The sequence below is a fragment of the Macrotis lagotis genome, chromosome 4, assembly GCF_037893015.1.
Source record: "Macrotis lagotis isolate mMagLag1 chromosome 4, bilby.v1.9.chrom.fasta, whole genome shotgun sequence".
Taxonomy (NCBI): Eukaryota; Metazoa; Chordata; class Mammalia; order Peramelemorphia; family Peramelidae; genus Macrotis; species Macrotis lagotis.
The window spans coordinates 189,207,185-189,230,120 of NC_133661.1; the positions used below are offsets into that span (position 1 = coordinate 189,207,185).

The following is a 22,936-nucleotide window of genomic DNA, read 5'->3' on the forward strand; positions in this document are numbered from 1 at the left end:
TATGTACCTAAATGAAATATCCACCTTTGAGATGTGTGCCTGGATTACACACTCTACATATTTCTATTAAAAAGTTTATGTATGTGGAGCGGCTAGGTGGCATAGTGGATAAAGCACTGGCCCTGGAGTCAGGAGTACCTGGGTTCAAATCCGGTCTCAGACATTTAATAATTACCTAGGTGTGTGGCCTTGGGCAAGCCACTTAACACCATTTGCCTTACCAAAAAAAAACCTAAAAAAAGAAAAAAAAAAGTTTATGTATTCCGACAAGATCCAGCTCAGGGATCCCTAAAGTCTTCCCTAATGCACTCAATTGGAAGTAAACTTCCACTCCTCGGATTTCATATAATGCATTATATAATTCTTTTTCATAGCCTACCTTTTTAAATATCTATTTATACATGCAGAACATTGCTTCCTTCTTCCCCATTTTTAATATATTATAAACTCACATAGTATAAGGACTGTATGGATTTTAATCATCGCAACCAAAACTTAACACAGTACTTCAATAATTATTTTTTGCTGAATTTGCTTATATATCTGTGATGCTGAACTGATTTCATTAAATATTTTCAATCCTAACTCCATAATAGAGACTAACCCATATGACATTAAAAACTGGATAAAAGCAAGATTTAGAGGCATGGCTCTTGGGTTCAAGATTCTAGGTTACATTCCAGAAATTCCTTCTGAAGTGGGATGAAAAGTAACAAGGTTAAAACCATTGTGGGAGGAAGTAAGCCATTTTGCTTTTCAGATGCAAAACACTGAGGACAAGGGAGAAAGGGGTGGAAGGGGAAAATTCAAAGAGAGGAGAGAAAGCATGGAAGGGGATAAAGAGTTAGTAATTATAACTGTGAATATGAATAGGATGAACTCTTCCATAAAATGGAAATGGACAACAGAATGGATTAAAAAGCAGAACTTTACAATATACTGCTATCTAGAAACATCTTTGAAGCAAAGAGATACAGACAGAGCAATGGTAAAAGACTGGAGCAGAAAAATTCTATGGGTGGAGGATCTCAGTGTCCTTTTCTCAGAATTAGATAAATCTAACCTTAAAATAAACCAAAAGGAAGTTAAGAAAGCAAATGGATATTAGAAAATTTAGATATGATATCTCTCCAAAGAAAATTGAATGGGAATAAAAAGGAATACCTCTTTTTTCAGCAATGAATAGTACCTACACAAAAATTGACCGTGGATTAGGGCACAAAAATCTCATAATCAAATGAAGGAAAACAGAAATATTGAATGCATACTTTTTGGACCATGATGTAATAAAAAATACTATGCAATAAAGTGCCATCGAGAGATATACCTAAAGCTAATTGGAAACTAAATAAAATAATTTTTAAGAATGAATTCATCAGGGGTGGCTAGGTGGTGTAGTGGATAAAATACCAGACCTGGAGTCAGGAGTACCTGGGTTCAAATCTGGTCTCAGACACTTAATAATTACCTAATTGTGTGGCCTTGAGCAAGCTACTTAACCCCGTTTGCCTTGCAAAAACCTAAAAAAAAATGAATTTATCACACAAAAAAATCATAGATTCTTAATGATTTCAAATGTTTCAATGACAATAACAAGATAAAATACCAAAACTTAAAGGAAAGAGATAATGTAATTAAGGGATATTTTATATCTCTAAATGCTTGCATGAATAAAACAAAGAGATCGATGAACTGAGCATGAAAATAAAAAAAAATTAGAGAAATGTCAAATTAAAAATCTCAAATTAAATACTAAATTAACATCTCATACCTCTCATAATGGCTAATATGACTAGAAAGGAATATAATTAATGCTGGAGAGTGTGTGGGAAAACTGGGACACTATTGCATTGTTGATAGTATTGTGAACAGATTTAACCTTTCTAGAGAACAATTTATAATTATTCTCAAATAACAATAAAAATGTGCATAACCTTTGATCCAGCAATCCCACTACTTGGGTCTGTATCCTGAAGAGATCATGAAAAGGTATAAAACATCCACACATGGAAAAATATTTATAGCAGTATTTTTTGGTAGGGGCAAAGAATTGGAAATTGAGGGGATGCCCATCAATATGGGAATAGCTAAACAAGCTGTGTTGTATGTATGTGATGGAACAGTATTGTTAATAAGAAATCATGAAAGCTGACATTTCAGAAAAGCCTGGAAAGATTTGCATGAATTGATGCTGAGTAAAATGAACAGAAGCAAAAGAACATTGTATACATTTAAAAAATTTTAATGACATCATGATTTTTTTTATTTTATTTTTATTAAAGATGTTATTTGAGTTTTACAATTTTCCCCCAATCTTGCATCCCTCCCCCTACACGCCCACAGATAGCACTCTCTTAGTCTTTATTTTGTTTCAATGTTGTTCAAACTCCACAACTCCTTATCTGGAGGCAGATGGTACTCTCCTTTGCACAGAGCACAAAATTGTTCCTGATTGTTGCACTGATGGAATGAGCAAGTCCTTCAAGGTTGAAGATCACTCCCAAATTGCTGTTAGGGTATACAGTGTTTTTCTGGTTCTGCTCATCTCACTCAGCATCAGTTCATGCAAATCACTCCAGGTTTCCCTGAAATCTCGCCCCTCCTGGTTTGTGATAGAACAATAGTGTTCCATGACATACATATACCACAGTTTGCTAAGCCATTCCCCAGTTGAAGGACATTTATAGCAGCACAGGGCTGCTATAAATACTTTTGTACAAGTAATGTTTTTTACCCTTTTTCCTCATCTCTTCAGGGTATAGACCCAGTAGTGGTATTACTGGGTGCAAGGGTATGTACATTTTTGTTGCCCTTTGGGCATAGCTCCAAATACCTCTCCAGAAGGGTTTGATGAGTTCACAGTTCCACCAACAGTGTAATATGGTTCCAGATTTCTCACATCCCTTCTAATAATGATCATTATCCTTCATGGTCATACTGACCAATCTGAGAGGTGTGAGGTGGTACCTCAGAAAAACTTTAATTTGCATTTCTCTAATAATTAATGATTTAGAGCATTTTTTCATATGGCTATGGATTACTTTGATCTCCTCATCTGAAAATTGCCTTTGCATATCCTTTGACCATTTGTCAATTGGGGAACGCGTTTTTGTTTTAAAAATATGACTCAGGTCTCTGTATATTTTAGAAATGAGTCTTTTGTCAGAATCATTAATTCTAAAGATTATTTCACAATGTACTACATTTCTTTTGATCTTGGTTACGTTGGCTTTATCTCTGAAAAAGCTTTTTAATTTAATGTAATCAAAATCATCTAATTGGTTTTTGGTGATGGTCTCCAACTCTTCCTTAGTCAAAAACTGTTCCCCTTTCCATAGATCTGACAGATAGACTAGTCTTTGATCTAATAATTTGCTTACCGTATTGTTTTTTATGTCTATGTCCTGTAACCATTTGGATCTTGTCTTGCTAAAGGGTGTGAGGTGTTGATCTAATCTAAGTTTCTTCCATACTAACTTCAAATTATCCCAGCAGTTCTATCAGAGAGGGAGTTTTTATCCCAATGGCCAGACTCTTTGGGTTTATCAAACCGCAGATCACTATAATCATTTACTGCTTTTACACCTAATCTATTCCACTGGTCCACCATTGCATTTCTTAGTCAATACCACACAGCTTTTATGACTAATGCTTTAAAATATAATTTTAGATCAGGTAGGGCTAAGCCACCTTCTTTTGCACTTTTTTTCCACTAAACTCCTGGCAATTCTTGACTTTTAATTTCTCCATATGAATTTACTTACAATTTTTTCTAACTCATTAAAGTCATTTTTTTGGAATTTTGATTGATAGGGCAATAAACAGATAGTTTAGTTTTGGTAGAATTGTCATTTTTATTATTTTAGCTCGCCCTATCCATGAGCAGTTGATATTTTCCCAGTTATTTAAATCTAATTTAATTTGAGTGAGAAGTGTTTTATAATTGTTTTCAAAAAGATTCTGAGTCTGTCTTGGCAAATAAACTCCCAAATATTTTATATTGCCTGAGGTTACATTGAATAGGATTTCTCTTTCTAGCTCTTCCTGCTGTTTCTTGCTAGACATATATAGAAAAGTTAAGAATTCATGAGGGTTCATTTTATAACCTGCAACTCTGCTAAAATTGCTAATTATTTCCAATAGTTTTTAAGATGATTTCTTCTAGGTAGACCACCATGTCATCTGCAAAGAGTGAGAGTTTTGTCTCTTCCTTCCCAATTCTAATTCCTTCAATTTCTTTTTCTTCTATAATTGCTGATGCTAACATTTCTAATACAATATTGAATAGTAGTGGTGATAATGGGAACCCTTGTTTCACTCCTGATCTTATTGGGAATGCCTCTAGCCTCTCTCCATTGAGTATAATGCTTGTTGATGGCTTCAGATAGATACTGCTAATTATTTTTAGGAACAGTCCATTTATTCCTACACTCTCTAGTGTTTTTAATAGAAATGGATGCTGTATTTTGTCAAAAGCTTTTTCAGCATCTATTGATACGATCATATGATTTCTGATAGGTTTGTTGTTGATATAATTGAGTATACTAACAGTTTTCCTAATATTGAGCCAACCCTGCATTCCTGGAATAAATGCTACTTGATCAAAATGTATTATCCTAGTGATGACTTGTAAGCGTTTTGTTAAGATTTTATTTAGGATTTTTACATCTATATTCATCAGGGAAATAGGTCTATCATTTTCTTTCCCTATTTTAACTCTTCCTGGTTTAAGTAACAGTACCATATTGGTTTCATAGAAAGAGTTAGGCAGAGTTCCATCTTTCCCTATTTTTCCAAATAGTTTATATGGGATTGGAAGTAATTGTTCCTTAAATGTTTGGTAGAATTCACTTGTGAATCCATCAGGCCCTGGAGATTTTTTTTAGGGAGTTCAATAATGGCTTGTTGAATTTCTTTTTCTGATACAGGGTTGTTTACATATTTAATCTCTTCTCCATTTAACCTTGGCACCTTATATTTTTGTAAATATTCCTCCATTTCACTTAGATTATCAAATTTATTCACATAGAGTTGGGCAAAATAATTTCGAATTGTTACTTTAATTTCCTCCTCATTGGTGGTGAGTTCAACTTTTTCATTTATGATACTAGCAATTTGGGTTTTTTCTTTCTTTTTTTTAATCAAATTGACCAGAGGTTTATAAATTTTATTGGTTTTTTTTCATAATAACAACTTTTGGTTTTATTTATTCATTCAATAGTTTTTTTGCTTTCAATTTTATTAATTTCTTTAATTTTTAAAATTTCTAATTTAGTATTTAATTGAGTATTTTTGATTTGTTCATTCTCTAATATTTTAAGTTGCATATTTAGTTCATTGATTACCTCTTTCTCCAATTTATTCATGTAAGCATTTAGAGCTATAATATATCCCCTGAGATTTGCTTTGAATGCATCCCATAGATTTTGGTATGTGGTTTCATTATTATCATTATCTAGGATGAAATGGTTAATTCTTCCTGTAATTTGTTTATTGGTCCATTCATTTTTTAAAATGAGGTTATTCAGTTTCCAATTTGCTCTGGGTCTATATCTCCTTGGCCCAGTATTTCATATGACTTTTATTGCATTGTGATCTGAGAAAGATGTATTCACTATTTCTGCCTTTCTGCAGTTGATCATTAGGTTTTTATGTCCTAGTACATGGTCAATTTTTGTATAAGTTCCATCTACTGCAGAGAAAAAGGTATATTCCTTTCTATTCCCATTCAGTTTCCTCCATAAGTCTACCCTATCCAATTTTTCTGACAATCTATTTGCCTCTTTAACTTCTTTCTTGTTTATTTTATGATTCGATTTATGTAGATCTGATAGCGGGAGGTTGAAGTCTCTCACTAGTAGAGTTTTTGCTGTCTATGTATTCCTGTAGTTCTTTCAGCTTGTCCTCTAAGAATTTGGGTGCTATCCCACTAGGTGCATATATATTCAATATTGAAATGACTTTACTGCCTATGGTACCTTTTGGAGGATAAAGTTTCCTTCCTTATCTCTTTTAACACTATCTATTTTTGCTGCTGCTTTGTCTGAGATAAGGATTGCTACCCCAGCTTTTTTTGCTTCAGCTGAAGCAAAATATATTTTGCTCCAACCTTTTACCTTTACTCTATATGTATCTCTCTGCTTCAAATGAGTTTCTTGTAAGCAGCAAATTGTAGGATTCTGGTTTTTAATCAGCTCTGCTATTCACTTACATTTTAAGGGAGAGTTCATCCCATCTACATTCAAGGTTATGATTACTAATTCTTTATTGCCCTCCCTGCTATCTTCCCTCCATTTGTATTTTCCCCCTTTCTCCCTCCTTTATCCATATTCCCCAGTATATTGTTTCTGAATACCACCTCCTTCACTGTTTGCCCTCCTATATCACACCCTCCCCTTTCTTTCCCCTTTCCCCTTTTCCCTTTTCCCTTCTATTATTTTTGTTATTTCCCCTTTTTTCCTCCACACCCCTTCCCCTTCTCCATCCCCCTTCCCATTTTCCCCTTTTAATACATGAAAGGTTAGATGTTTTATAAGTTAACTGAGTATATGTAGGTTGACTGTAAGCCAACTCTGATGAGAAGAAGATTCAGGTGTTTCTGCTCTGCTCCCTTCTTCCCCTCTATTACCATAGGGTTTTTTGTACCTCTTAGTGTAATGAAATTTACCCCATTCACTCCCCTCCCTCCTCCACTCCCTTTCCTGTCCCCCTTTTTAAGGAGGTACTGTTTTTTAGATTTTTCTATCTGAGTCTCAGAAAATTTGAAGTGTCTGTCAATCTAATTCAGTATATTCTATCAAATAGAGTCAACATTCCTGAGAGTTATTAGGGCCTTTCTCCCAAGTGGGGTTAAAGCCAGTTACATCTCTTTAGATAGCAGTCTCATGGATAGGTCATGAATGTTCATCATTTCTGACTAGGTATATTCTCTCTGTTAGAGTTACAATTCTCAAGATTCATGAGAATCATCCCCCCTCCCCCATGCTAGGATATAGCCAGTTTCAACTTACTGGATTGCATTTTTTTTCCTTTTACCACCACTATTTTTTTTACCTTTTCTTGTGTCTCTTGAACCTCCTGTTTGATGTCCAAATTTTCCATTTACCTCTGGTTTTTTCATCAAAAATTTTTGGAATTCTTCCATTTCGTTAAATGTCCACCACTTTCCCTGGAAGAGAAGGTTCAGCTTTGCAGGAAAGTAGATTCTTGGCTGCATTCCAAGCTCTCTTGCTCTTTGAAATATCTCATTCCAGGCCCTTCCATACCTTAATGTTGATACAGCCAGGTCCTGTGTGATCCTTACTGTGCCTCCTTGATATTTAAATTGTACCTTTCTGGAGGCTTGCAGGATTTTCTCTTTTATCTGATAGTTCTGGAGGTTGGCCACAACATTTCTTGATGTTTTCATTTTAGGATCTTTTTCTACCTTGTCCTCCAATTCCATGATATCAGGGTAGTTTTCCATCACTAGATTCTGTAATATTAAGTCCAGGCTTTTTTTCTCTCTTCAATATTTTCAGATAGTCCTATAATTTTCAGGTTGCCCCTCCTCGATCTATTCTCGAGGTCAGTGGTTTTGTTGATGAAGTATTTTACATTTGCTTCTATTTTTTCTATTTTTTGATTTTGTTTAACTGTCTCTTGCTGTCTCATGGAGTCATTCGTTTCTGTAGACTCCATTCTTTTCTTGCGGGGAGGAGTTTCCTTCATTAACCTTGTGCAAATCATTTTCCAATTGGTCAATTCTAGTTTTGAAAGAGCTTTCCATTTGACCAATTGATGTTTTGAGAGAATTAATTTCTTTTTGCATTTGCCCACTTGAAGATCTGAGAGATTTATTCTCATTTTATATTTCTCAAATTGTACTTTCTAAGGGTTTATTTTCTTGTTGCAAGGTATTAATTGTTTCTCCCAACTTTACCAGTTGATTTTTAAATGGCTTCCTTATTTCTTCAAGGAAGTCTTTCTGTGCTGAAGACCAGATTGTATTCTCCTCAGAGGTTCTAGGTCTCTCTGAGTTAGAGTCTTTTCCTTCCAAGAATTTTTCTATGGATCCACCTTTCCATTGACCCTTCTTCATTTTGATAAGACCTGAGTTGGGGAGGGGCTCGTTCCCCGGTCTTGGGATCACTAAAGGCTTTACTCACTGAGTACAGTTTCTCTGGCTGGCCAGTAGGAGGTGCTGGTTGCTTTCTCTGGAGTGTCTGTGACCTTGGCTGAGGCCTTCTCCCTTTCCTTGAAGGCAGGAATTGAAGCTATTGAATTCTTTTGTCTTCAATCAATGGTGGGCTTTACCCTGGCCTGAGGATATTCCTCAGCTGGGTTGGTTCTTCTGCTTACACACCTGGGCCTGAGCCAGAAGTAGTTTCCATTTGTTTGTAAGGGAAGATGTCTGAGTTGTAATGGGACTCAGACCAGAGGGGCCCAGGGATGGTGTCAGAAGCCTTCTTGCTCCAGAACTCCCCCCCCAGCCCTGTCCAGGATCTGACTTTGTGATTTCTATAAAACTAGGGAAACATGCTTGTCCACTAAAGGGATGATATGACTTTTGGCAACAATTTCTCCCTTACTCTAGGGAATCAGGAATTTGAGGATCTGGAAAAAGCAAGAAAATGTACAAATATTAAATCACCTAAAGATAAATATACAAACTAGGATTTCTGTATTTAAGAATTGTTTTTTAATGAACCTAACAGATGAGACTGGGGGTGATTTGTCTTAACAGTAATATATGAGAATTTTTTTTAATCTAATTTAACTACAAATCAACACAATGATATTTTGACAGGACTGTCAAAAAGGTAATGAGGTATTTGGATACATTACAAGTCTAGCCGGCAAAAAAAAAACACATTAAATAATACTGAATTCTTATTAGCCTTAATATAATTCTAGTATTTTATACATGCTTAACATGATGTTTCAAGAAGTACGTTGATAATGTTTTGCCCTGTTTTTGAAGAATAAATGGGAAGTGTACTCTGAAGGCCAAAAAGTGATATTTAGAATTAGGAAGATGAGTTCAAATACTGCAACTTCACTCAGATATGATTTTGAACAAGTGACTACTTTCAGTTACCTCATATGAAAAATTAGATAAATGATAATCTTAAATCACTGTACTGTTGAGAGGATCAGACAAGATACCATATGTAAAACATTTTTTCTGAATTTACATCACTGTAAAAGGAGTTTGAGAGTAATTTCAAAGGAAGAACAATGAAAAACCCAGAAATGTCCAGTCAGGAGGAAACAGATGAGAGGAATAATAATAGTTTTCTAAAGGGTTGTCATGGGTAAGAGATATATGACATATACTATGTTGCTTCAGAGACAGAACACTTACAAATTACAGCATACAGAAGTAAATTTTAACTGAACATAAATGGGATGCACAATACAAAAACCTGGATCCATATAATGACTTTACACTCAATCTTCAAAAACTATAATTTAAAATTTTCAATAATGGAAATCTCAGGGTATTCTATAGGGTTTTACACATCCTATTTTTGGAAATCCCCTTTTTCTACCCCTTATGACACATTAACAGATATCTAAGTTTATGCATGTAAAGTAACTAAATTAATTCACAAATTTTTTGACATCTAGAACTGTCCAATAACCACACATGGTAAAATGAATGAACTTTTTATTCAATGTAAAACATAAATTAGCAAGCAATTCATTTAGGTTGCCAATAAGATATCTTTGATCAAAGACCATATTTGATGGAAGTGATCACTGTTGCTTTATGACATATTGAATAGAAACAAGATGGAAATTTGTTAACATTTCACAAAATTTTCAACTTTGCATAATGAAAAATCTGTATTGACCTACTCAGATCACAGTGAGATAAATTGTTGGCAGGGAGGACAGCTTATGTCTCCTTAGCATATTAAATTTCATTACAATAAATCAATAAAGAGACATTGCTTCATTTTGGTGTTTGGTTCTAATCTTCTGCCATGCAGTCTGAAGCATAAATCTTCAAAGAGAAATTAATTGAGCTATCATCCAATTTTTTAAAAAAGTGGATTCTTATGAAATAATACTATTAAGTTGGAAATGATTTTAAAGATGAACTAAGAATTGACAGCCAGGAACATTTAAGTATTCCATCCCTTTTTGAGTTATAGCAAAGGATCTCCTTTACAATAAATATATTGAAGAAAAAATTAATTTCTATTTTCTATGGACAATCTCAAGGGAATAGCATTGTGTGCTTGACAAAATGACCTTCCCCTAAAGATAGAATCAGTGATTCTGTGTGACCTACAAATAAAGCTAAATACTACCTGAAATTGCAGATCAGCCTGAAAATAAAAACAAATTGATATCTCTTCTTTATTAAAGTATATTTTCCCAAGAAGATTATAATAATTTTTCCCAAAAGTCTTTTCATAATTACAGGGTTTTCTTTTAACTTTGTTTAAAACTCAATTAAACTTTTTGAACTCCCTGCATATTCAGAAGGCAAAAAATAATCAACACGACAAAGTTTTAACAATAATTTTTAACTCAAGGAAGGAAAATACATAAAATATTTATTTGACCCAATTTAAAAGGGTTAGCCATAAGTTTTGAAATAGTGAGGTCGTCTTGAATCAGCATGAGGACCATTGGAGTGGAGTATGTTATCAACATGACTCCAGGGTTAATGTACTAACATTGACATCAAAAAGTTATATGATGGTCAGGATGAAAGAAGCATATTCTTCATATATTAACAATAGTTCTAGGAAATTTTCTTAAAATTCATCAAATGGTTGCTCATTCTCTTGACTGCCACCTTCATGTCCTTGTTCCTGAATGCATAAATGGATGGATTTGAGAGGAGTAATAATAAAGTAAAGAATAGCAAGAAACTTATCCACTGATGTTGTAGGGAATGGCCATACATAAACAAAGATGCATGGGCCAAAGAAGAGGACCACCACACTGATGTGAGCTGACAAAGTAGAGAGAGCCTTGGACAGTCCACCACAAGAGTGTTTTTGTACAGTGACTAAAATGTAAATGTAGGAGATGAACAAGAGAAACACAGTGCAAATTGAAATTAAACCACTGTTAGCAGTAACAATGAACTCCAATTTATAATTAATTATCTATGCAAGCCAATTTGATGAACCAAGGAAGATCACAATAAAAACTGTCTACCTTGTTAGGGCCACAAAAAGGCAGATTTACCACAAAAGCTAACTGGGTGAGTGAGTGAATGAGGCCAATGATCCAAGCAGACATTTGGAGAAAAATACATATTCTTGGGTTCATAATAGTCATATAATGAAGAGGCTTACATATGGTAATACATCTGTCAAAGGCCATGGAAATGAATAACACCATCTCAGTTCCTCCCAGCAAATGAATAAAAAATATCGGGTGATACAGCCTTGAAATGATATGGTTTTATGTTCATAGAAAATGTCAGAAATCATCTTGGGAACTACAACAGTGGAGAGATACATGTCAATAAAGGAAAGATTAGCCAAGAGAAAATACATAGGAGACTGTAACTGGGGGTCATAAATTACTGTGAATATAATAAGGATGTTTCCCAATACAAGAGAAGCATAGAAGGTGGAGGAGAAAACCAGAAGAAGATTATACATGATCCAAGAACTAAAGATTCCCATGAATGCAAACTCTGACACCATTGATTAATTGAATTCATTCATCAGACTGACTTATGATAGTACCTTCAAAGAAGGAAATGAGGAAGAAATCAGAATAGTTCCATTATAAAAAACTGTTTTATATTAAAATTCTAATATTCCACATTGTTAAGGAAGCAGAATGAAGATGATAAATTGGAAAAAAAATACAGTGAACTATTCCCCAAAACTCAAACAAACAGATCTAGAAAAGGTGTTAATTGAATCCTGATGCAATAAATTATTTTTTTTCTAAATCTGGAATCAAAAGTATGTAGGTAATGGCTATGTTAACTAGGAGTGTTTATCACAGAAAACATCAAAGTAAAGATAACCTTTATATCAGAGGAAAAAATGGCACCTGACCCATATGTGTGACCCCTCCCCAGATTCAATTCAGGGCATTAAAAAGGAACAAATTTCAACTGGTAGCTTTAGAGCCCACCACTCAGTTGCAAGACTAAGATTTTGGGGAAAATGAGGAAAAAATTTGGAACTAGGATGCAACTGATTCCATGGTATAGATCTCTTTAAGATGTAATTATTGGGGCAGTTAGGTGGCATAGTGGATAAAGCACTGGCCCTGGAGTCAGGAATACCTGGGTTCAGATCTGGTCTCAAACACTTAATAATTACCTAGCTGTGTGGCCTTGGGCAAGCTACTTAACCCCGTTTGCCTTGTAAAAACCTAAAAAAAGGATGTAATTATTAAGAAAGAAATAAGTCCAAAAGTAAGGAACAATAGTTTGGTTCAGATTCCGGAATCAAAGTACCATCTCAGTTTCAGGAACTAACCCAGTCTTCAGAATATAGCCAAGGGGGAGAATACCAGAACTAAGCATTGCCTACAATTCTGTCACTCTGAACCATTGCATTATTCCAGATATTTGATGGGGGCTGAATCCAGTAGTAGGCTACTGTCAGGTCCAAACCTATCTCAGGACCCTGTAGTGCTCAAACAAGGGGATATCAATCCGACTTTGCTCTGGTTTATGGCATATTGAGAACACCTAAACTTGCAGGTCACCAGGATGAACGGCCCTCAATATAACAATAATCAGTTCTCCATAGAAAGTAGCAAAAGTTCTAACCTGGACCTTTCTTCCAAAAAAAATCACAGAATCCAGTCCTAATATGAAGTCAGAAGTTAGGAAGCAGGAGCAAAGAGTAAGCCAAAAAAAATCCCAATATAAAACCTATTTTAGTAATAGGAATTCAAGATATAAATATAAAAATGAATGACTCCAAAATATCTATGAACAAAGTTTCAAACACACACACACACACAAACACACACACACAAACACATTCACACAAAATAAAAAATGCACAGAGACTCAAGGCTTAGGTATAATTTCAATTATAAATCTTGAAAGTGATGAAGCTAGAAATTTTGAAAGCTTTAAAAATATTTGTACTGATGAAATGAGAAAGCCAAAGGAAAATGAAAACTATTCATGATAGACTTTTAAGGAATTTAATAGTTCATCATGAGTTATAATACTTATACAAAGAAGAAACTCCCTAAAAACTAAAATGGAACAAATAGAAGACAATTACTTCATAATTAAAAAGAAATATTAAAATAAATTTAAATGACTTAAAAGACTAAAAGTGAATATAATATATGTCATAGTCATAAGATCTGACCCAGAAGATTGAGAAGAAAAAACCTTGAATAATGGAACTATTGGAGTGTCACAAATAAGAAAAAAAAGAGCCTACAAACCATAACTCATAATTCAAGAAATCTTCAAAGAAAGTTATCCAAATCTTTTACAACCCAAGGTAAAAAGTGGAAATAGAATCCTTTGATTACCCCTAGAAAGAAGCCCCACCTCCCTTGAACATTATATCCAAAATATAGTCTCCAGATCAAAGGAAAATTACTTCAAGTATCAAGAAAAACAGAAATTCAAGTACCAAGGTACACAACAAACACTGTGCACTATTTAGCAACCATTATATAAGAATGGAGAGCTTAGAATACACTATTCCAGAAGGCAATATGAATAAGGATAGAGTCAAGAATGAGAAAAATTCTATGAAAAGACAAATGAACCTTTGAACATATTTTGAAACATTCTTGATAATAGAAAAGAGTTTTGTAGAGTGTTATGCTTAAATAACAGAATTTATGGAAAAAAATTATAGTAAATATGAATGAACAATGATGAAAAACTAAATAAAAATAATACCCCCTTAACAGATTTCTTTACTTCCATTCTCTCCCATCTCATATGCACAAATTTTTCAACTCTTTTTTTTTTTGTGTGTGTTTGCCATGAATACATTTGGCAGTTTGGTGGAATGTATGAGCTACGCAGCATGTTTATAAATGCATTAAATAAAATTAATAGGTTGATAGAGGAAACCAATTACATTAAAATATTTAAAAATTAAAAAGTGTTAAAAGTAAGTTCATAGTCTCCAAGTTAAAGATCCCCAATCTAATTTATTATTTATACAACTGACAAAATTACCCTCTTAAGGAATACATTAGTTTCCGTCTCAAAACCCATCAGTGCTTTCCTAATGACAATAGATAAAATGGAATCCAACTTAATCTTGCCTTTAGGGTCTTTCATGCCTCCAGTAGTACATCTTCACTGTTACAAAACAGAACAGAGCAGTGTTTCCTCATCACAACTTGTTTTTCCCTGACTTGATATATGTTTAATGGCTTCCTCTGTGCACAGAAAATCTTTACTCATCATTTCTACTCATCAGCTCTCATGCCCCTCATTTCATTTAACCTTCTCTGATCCTACAGCTAAAAATAGCCACACTCTCCTTGCTTTTCCTTGTTCTCTATTGTATTCTTATTAAACTTTGTCATCCATACCAGTATATGTGTATATAAGGAACAGCATGTAAGAATACTAGCCTTAGAGGCAGAAGAGAACTGGTTGCCAGTTCTTTGTCATCCCAAGTGAATCCCTTAATCTCTCAGTCTATTGCTTCCTTAGTCCAATTAGAATGATAGATGCAATACCTTCCTCACAATGTTGTTAAACTCAACAAGAAATTAGATCAATTGATTCATGCATCAAATAATCATTACTATTAGGATATAAATTGGCATGATATAATGTTTTAGGATTTCCAAGGTTCTCAGAAGAACATTATACACACTAACACAATGTGGTGATAATCAACCATGATGGACTTGTCCATTTTGGCAGTATAATAATCACAGACAATTTAAAAGTACTTGTGATGGAAAATACTATCCGTGTCCAGAGAATCAACTGTGGAATTTAAACAAAGACCAAAGTTTATTATTCTCAATTATGTAAATTTGCTATCTCTAATGTTTTCTTACTTCCTTTTGGATCTGATTTTTCTCTCATAGCACATTCAATTCTAATCTGTTTAGCATGGTTGCAAATGTAAAGCCTATATCAGATTATTTTCTGTAGAGGGGAGAGAGGGAGAGAAAAATTGTAAAACTTAAAGCATTGCAAAAAAAATTGATTGGTAAAAACTATCACTTTATGTAGTTGGAAAGCCAGACAAAATATTCATATAATAACAAACATTTCCAAAGTTCTTAATATACAATACTCCATTTGAATGATTTATTTCTTTTGAACTGGCACAAAATTCTGCACAAAACATAAAATACCCAATAGCATATTTATCTACCATACCACTACTACTAAGATAATTTCTTGAAGTAGACACAGTACCCAATAGAAAAATTGATTTAGAAGTGGATGGTTTCTGGAAATCCACCTCTTTAAAGCTGAACTCCTTCAATAAGAAACTATGTCATCTTTCATCTATGTCCTTCTTGGAATCAAGATATTGAATTGAACCTGCTAGTCAATTAATAAATGTTTGTAGACAAATAAAATTTTGCATCTCCAAATTCTGTAGAATTCTGTAGAAATGATTATTAACATTAGAACTGATAAGTAGCTAATAGTTATGACTGTCTTCACTATGCTTTGGTAAAAGTTCATTCTTTCTATTCAGTTGCCAGGTCTATATAACAATCTGTCTGATGCATGACTGTAATACAAAAATCCCTGTATAATATAACATTAACTATTCAACCTACCACCCCTAGATGAAAAAATCAAACAACAAGCTCTTCAAAGATTATATGCAGACACAATGAAGATTATGGGTTTCTTGGGTCTCGAGGAAGAGAGACATATATGAACTCCCAAATTAGCAAAGGAAAAATTAGAAATGCTTTTACATAATAATGAGTACAGGGGATTGAGGAGCAAATTCTTAAGGGAATTATTAGAGAGTCATGTTGGTTTTCCCTAGATTATAAGAAAAAGATTTGTAGTCTGGTCATTAAAGTGGATGCAAATTTCACAAATGGGATAGGGATAGCATCTCAAGAAAATGTTCATTTATTAAACACATTCAAGGACAAAAGAGAATATTTATAGAAAAGAGATTAGAATGGACATTTAATTATGTGGGCATAGAGTCCCCAAACTCTTTAAAATTACCTTATTTTTACAAGTATCATCATTATCCTTCTGGTGATCCAGTATCCAAATATTGAAATTATATTTTATTACTATAACTTTCTTAGCCTCCAAGATCATCCAGTTTTTTTTTTATAGCTGCTGCATCCATTTCTTATTGCTATTAATATTACTTTGATTCTAGCTCAGGCACTTATCAATGAGACTACTTTAGTAACCTCATTATTTGTCTGTTTCACTCAAGTCTTTTCCTTCTCCAGCCCATCTGGCACACTGCCACTAAAATATTTTCTTTTTACTAGCAAGCCAGAAACAAAAATCAGAGTTCAAATGGATAGAGCTCAATATAAGGGATTTCTCACATAAAATCTGTATTTGACTTCAATCCCCTCCCAAGAATTCCTTTAGGAAAATAAGAATCTTTGTTTTTGCTACACCTTACCCCAACATATCAGACATTGGTTCATTTCTGGGTCTCTAGACAAATGTACTCCACTCCATGCAAATAGACTTTCATAATATTGAATAGTAAAAAGTTTCAATTTATATAGTTTTCACATTTGCAAAGTTCTTGGCAAATATCTTATTTGATCCTTGAAGCAATCCTATAATATAAGTTTTATTGTTGCTGTATTACAGATGAGGGAACTAAAGCCAAGTGTAGTGCTTATGTAAATTTTTTAAAATATACAAAACACTTCAGGAATTTTCATGTCTGCCCTGCACAGTGTCCAAGGTAATCTTCTTTATAACATTCCAATTTTAGCATATGTACTGTCAAAGCAAGATTCACATAACTAGCAATTTTCTGAAGTTGTATTTCAATTTGGTTTTTCTACCTCTAGATCTAATACTCTACTGCACTTCCTAGCTGCAGATAACAGTTTTTTTTTATTTCACCTGAGAGAAAATAGAAAGGATACTCATCAAGTCAAATCTTAAAAGTCTTTTGTCCCCCACAGACCTAGACAATACTCCAGGAAAGTAAAAGGAGAAAAGAACTGGAATCATTAGAGAAGTAAATAACCTACCTTTCAAGTAGTAGGCATTTAAATACTTTACTATTGAATAACATCTCCAATATTTCATATTTTTAATGTTTAAAAGCATCAGACACTCCCAAGGCAGTGTCTCTTCCTTCCTATCATAGACTTATATAGATCACATAAGTCCCTCAAACTTTGAATGAAAATTTCTGTTTACTCTTCTATATTATGGCTCTTCTGCTATTATATTTCAGGAAGATAAGGTAGGTAGGTGATGCAGTCAATAAAGCACAAGAGTTTGAGTTATAAAGATCTGAGTTCAGGCATTATCTTGAATATTTAGTACCTCTGAGACTCTGAGCAAGTCACTAAATTACTGTTCCCAAGCTGCAAAATGGGGGTATTAGCACGGACCTCCCATGATGGATATGAAGAGCAAGTGAGACAAAATTTTGATCATAATTAACAAGTGCCTGGATCATAATGTGTTTTAATAAGATCCTATTTTTTTTCCTTAGCTCTTACTCCTTTTTGTTCCAAGTCTTTCATCACTTGATCCAAGAACTTCTTTAATTTGTCCTTTAGTCATAGGAACAAATTGGTCCTTTAGTCAAAGGCTCAAAAGTGAGAAATGAGATGTTAGTTGAGAGGAAAAGCAGAGAAGTCAGTTTGACTGAAAGATAAGTATATATGAGAGGGAGGAAGTTATAATCAGCTTGGAAAGAGGTTGGAAAATTGACAAATACCACCATCAGTGCTTAATCTAGAACCTGACACATTCCTAGTGTTTGGTTTAAGTTGACTGATTGATGTACTGGCTTTCAGCAGACCTCTGTTCCTCCACCTTTGCAGGATCCAAACATTCACCCTTTTTCAGATTCTTCTGAAACATCATTTCTCCTAAGAAATACATGAGGTCAGGCAACACTCACAGATACTGTTAAGAAAAAACGCAGGGTTATTTGATCATTTATTTTAAAAAGTGCTTCCCAGGGGTGGCTAGGTGGCACAGTGGATAGGGCACTGGCCTTGGAGTCAGGAGTACCTGGGTTCAAATCCTGCCGCAGACACTTAATAAAGTACCTAGCTGTGTGGCTTTGGGCAAGCCGCTTAACCCCATTGCCTTGCAAAAACTAAAAAAAAAAAAAAAAAAAGAAAAAGTGCTTCCCTCTCCCTTTACTTGGTAGCTTAGAAATTTTGGAAGGAGGAATTGAAGGGTGTGTACACTAGTCCTCTATTGGACTGTCAATTTTTCAGATCATTCTGGAAAATATTTTAGAATTTTACATTAAATGTCATTAAAGCATATATGTTCATTGACCCTGCAAATCATTTGCCAGCATACATCCCAAAAAAGGTCAAAGACTTAGGGAATATGTATAACAATACTTTTTGTGGCAAAGACCTGGAAGCAACATAGATGTCCTTCAATGAAGGAAATGATTGAACAGAGCTTGACAGCTTGACATATAAATAGAAGATCATATGATAATACTAAATGAAATGACAAACATGAAGAATTCAGAGGAACTTTAGAAGACTTTAATGAACTGATGCAAAATAAAATGAGCAGAACCAGGAGCATAGTTCACATATTGCATGTAAGAGTGTTGGACTGGGAGTCAAGAAGAACTGAGTTCAAATCAGATATATACTAGTTTTCTCATCTATACAATGATTAAAAATGATAGCATCTTTATTACAGGGTTATTGAGAGGATAAAATGGTGTAATATACTTGAAGCATTTTATAAAATTTGAAGCCTTTTATAAATGTAGGTATTATTATGACTATGATAATATAAAAGAAAATATTTTTAAATGTCTTCATCAGTGAAGTGAAAAGTCATGACTACAATAAATGAGTGATGAAGAAAGAGATGATGCATTAGAAATTTAGATTTCAACATATATTTAAAAAATTGATAAAACATCAATAGGAATCTAGGTTTATCATGGTTACAAATACAGACCTATATTAGATTGCTTTCTCTTAGGAGTAGGGGGGAAGGAAAGAAGAAAGGGAGAAAAATGTAAAACTCAAAACTCTGCAAAAAAAACAGTTGCTTAAAAACTACAATTCCATATTGTTGGAAAAAAAATAAATAAAATATTTTCAGAAAAAAAGTGATCAAATAATCCAAAAATTTAGAGGGAGTATCAAACATAGTCACCTAGCTTGACATTGATTGCTATTACATGTTGATACAGAGAAAGTTTCAGTTGTCTTAAAACATATCACTGAAAACATATCACTTCTTAAACCAAACACTGTACAAAGTCTCACCTTTTCTCTGATTCAGGCATCTTATTTTGATTCTGGGAAGACCCAGGAATGGGAATCACTTCTTTCTTAAGCCAGCATATTGTCCAAGACAACCTACTAACATTGCACATCACCATTAGATGGGAGTTCCTGAAAATCATGAGCTGTCTTTTGTCTTTCTAGATATCATCAGTGCTTAATATATAGCCTGGCCCATAGTAAGAGCTTGATAACCTTTTTTGAATTAATTAATTAATTTGTTTGTTTTTTCACCCATGTATATTTTTTTAAAATTTCTTTCCACCCTCCTTTCCCACCCACCCCCCCTTAGGAGCAAACAGTCAAGTTAGCATTGCACATACATATTTTTGATAAACATGTTTTCATGTTAGTCATTTTTGGTAAATAGAGCTGGGATTAAGGGAAAATGATACATAAGAGATAATTTTTATAAATTATTCATCAGATTCTGAAGGGTTATCTTTTTTTGTTTGGATTTGTTGTGCTTTTATTCTTCTGGATGGGGATAACATTCATAGGCTGTCCTAGCTCTCTGAACTTCTGAGAGGAACTGATTCCATCAAGGCTGACCATCTCACAGTGTTGTCCTAGGTATGTACATTGTTCCCTTGGTTCTTCTCCCTTTGCTCAGCCTCAGCTCCTGTAATTCATTCCATGCTTCTCTAGAGTTTGACTATTGTTTCTTATAGAACAACAATATTCCATGGTATTCATGTACCGTAACTTGTTTAGCCATTCCCCAATTGAGGGTTATCTCCTCAATTTTCAATTCTTTGCCACTACAAAAATACCTGCTATGAATATTTTGGTAGTTGTATAAATTTCCCAATTTTTGAACAATTTCTTCTGAATATAGGCCTAGAATTGGAATTGCTCAGAAAAAGGAATGAACACTTTTTTTGCATATTTTTTTATTAAAGATATTATTTGAGTTTTACAATTTTCAACCAATCTTGCTTCCCTGCCCACACCCCACCCCACAAATAGGACTCTGTCAGTCTTTACTTTGTTTCTTTGTTGTACCTGGATCCAAATTGGGTGTGCTGAGAGAGAAATCATATTCTTAAAGTGAACAGTATTCTCAGGGGTAATGAGATCAGACAATAAGATATCTGGTTTTTTTTCCAAATTAAAGGGAATAGTCCTTGTACTATGTTCAAACTCCACAGTTCCTGATCTGGATACAGATGATACTCTCCTTTGCAGACAGCCCAAAATTGCTCATAATTGTTGCACTGATGGAATGAGCAAGTCCTTCAAGGTTAAACATCACTCGAATGTTGCTGTTAGGGTGTACAGTGTTTTTCTGTTTCTGCTCATCTCCTCAGGAACAGTTCATGCAAATCCCTCCAGATTTCCCTGAAATCCCATCCCTCCTGGTTTCTAATAGAACAATAGTGTTCCATGACATACATATAACACAGTTTGCTAAGCCATTCCCCAATTGAAGGACATTTACTGGATTTCCAATTCTTTGCCACCAGAAACAGGGCTGCTATATATATTTTTGTACAAGTAAAGTTTTTATACTTTTACCTCATCTCTTCAGGGTATATACCCAGTAGTGGTATTGCTGGTTCAAAAGGTATGCACATTTTTGTTGCCCTTTGGGCATAATTCCAAATAGCTCTCCAGAAGGGTTGGATGAGGTCACAGCTCCAAGAACACTGTAATAATGACCCAGATTTCCCACATCCCTTCCAACAATGATCATTATCCTCCCTGGTCATACTGGCCAATCTGAGAGGTGTGAGGTGTTACCTCAGAGAAGCTTTAATTTGCATTTCTCTAATAATTAATAATTTAGAGCATTTTTTCATATGGCTATGGATTGCTTTGATCTCCTCATCGGGAAATTGTCTTTGCATATCTTTTGACCATTTGTCAATTGGGGAATGGCTTTTGGTTTTTAAAATATGACTCAGTTCTCTGTATATTTTAGAAATGAGTCCTTTGTCAGAAACATTAATTGTAAAGACTGTTTCCCAATTTATTACTTTTCTTTTGATCTTGATTACATTGGTTGTATCTGTGCAGAAGCTTTTCAATGTAATCTAAATGAAATCATCTAATTGGTTTTTAGTGATGTTCTCCAACTCTTCGTTAGTCATAAATTGTTCCCATTTCCATAGATCTGACTGGTAGACTAGTCCTTGATCTTCTAATTTGCTTATAGTATTGTTTTTTATGTCTATGTCCAATAACCATTTGTATCTTATCTTGGTAAAGGGTGTGAGGTGTTGGTCTAATCTAAGTTTCTTCCATACTAACTTCCAATTATCCCAGCAGTTTTTATCAAAGAGGGAGTTTTTATTCTAGTGGCCAGACTCTTTGGGTTTATCAAACAGCAGATTACTATAATCCTCTCCTGTTTATACACCTAATCTATTCCACTGGTCCAGCACTCTATTTCTTAGCCAATATCAAACAGTTTTGATGATTGATGCTTTATAATATAATTTTAGATCGGGTAGTGCTAAGACACCTTTGTTTGCATTTTTTTTCCATTAAGCTCCTGGCAATTCTAGACTTTTAATTTCTCCATATGAATTTACTTACAATTTTTTCTAACTCATTAAAGTAATTTTTTGGAATTTTGATTGGTAGGGCACTAAACAGATAGTTTAGTTTTGATAAAATTGTCATTTTTATTATATTAGCTCTCCCTATCCATGAGCAGTAGATATTTGCCCAGTTACTTAAATCTGATTTAATTTGTGTGAGAAGTGTTTTATAATTGTTTTCAAAAAGATTCTGAGTCTGTTTTGGCAAATAGACTCGCAAAAATTTAAACTGTCTGAGGTTACTTTGAATGGGATTCCTTTTTCTAGGTCTTACTGCTCTTGCTAGACATAGATAGAAAAGTTGAGGATTTATGGGGGTTTATTTTATAACCTGCATCTTTGCTAAAATTGCTAATTATTTCCCAGTAGTTTTTTAGATGATTTCTTGGGATTCTCTAGGTAGACCATCATGTCATCCGCGAAGAGTGAGAGTTTTATCTCTTCCTTCCCAATTCTAATTCTTTCAATTTCTTTTTCTTCTCTAATTGCTGATGCTAACATTTCTAATACAATATTGAATAGTAGTGGTGATAATGGGCATCCTTGTTTCACCCCTGATCTTATTGAGAATGCCTCTAGCCACTCCCCATTGACTATAATGCTTGTTGATGGTTTCAGATAGATACTGCTAATTATTTTAAGGAACAGTCCATGTATTCCTACACTCTCTAGTGTTTTTAATAGCGAATGGATGCTGTATTTTGCCAAAAGCTTTTTTTGCATCTTTTCATATGATCATATGATTTCTGATAGGTTTGTTACTGATATAATTGAGTGTACTAACAGTTTTCCTAATATTGAACCATCCTTGCATTCCTGGAATAAAACCTACCGGATCATAATCTAATATCCTAGTGACGACATGTTGTAGTCATTTTGCTAATATTTTATTTAGTATTTTTGCATCTATATTCATCAGGGAAATAGGTCTATACTTTTCTTTCTCTGTTTTAACTCATCCTGGTTAAGGGAACAGTACCATATTAGTT

The 22,936-nt window shown here is 34.0% G+C and overlaps 1 non-coding gene and 1 pseudogene across 1 annotated transcript; both read right to left on the reverse strand.

The window, feature by feature from the left end:
• Positions 1-10,741: 10,741 nt before the first annotated feature.
• On the reverse strand, positions 10,742-11,702 carry LOC141520207 (olfactory receptor 4F6-like; annotated as a pseudogene).
• Positions 11,703-16,794: 5,092 nt separating this feature from the next.
• Positions 16,795-16,897, reverse strand: LOC141523168 (U6 spliceosomal RNA). The gene has a single exon (XR_012478366.1). It is a non-coding gene; the product is annotated as a U6 spliceosomal RNA (small nuclear RNA).
• Between the last annotated feature and the right edge of the window lie 6,039 nt (positions 16,898-22,936).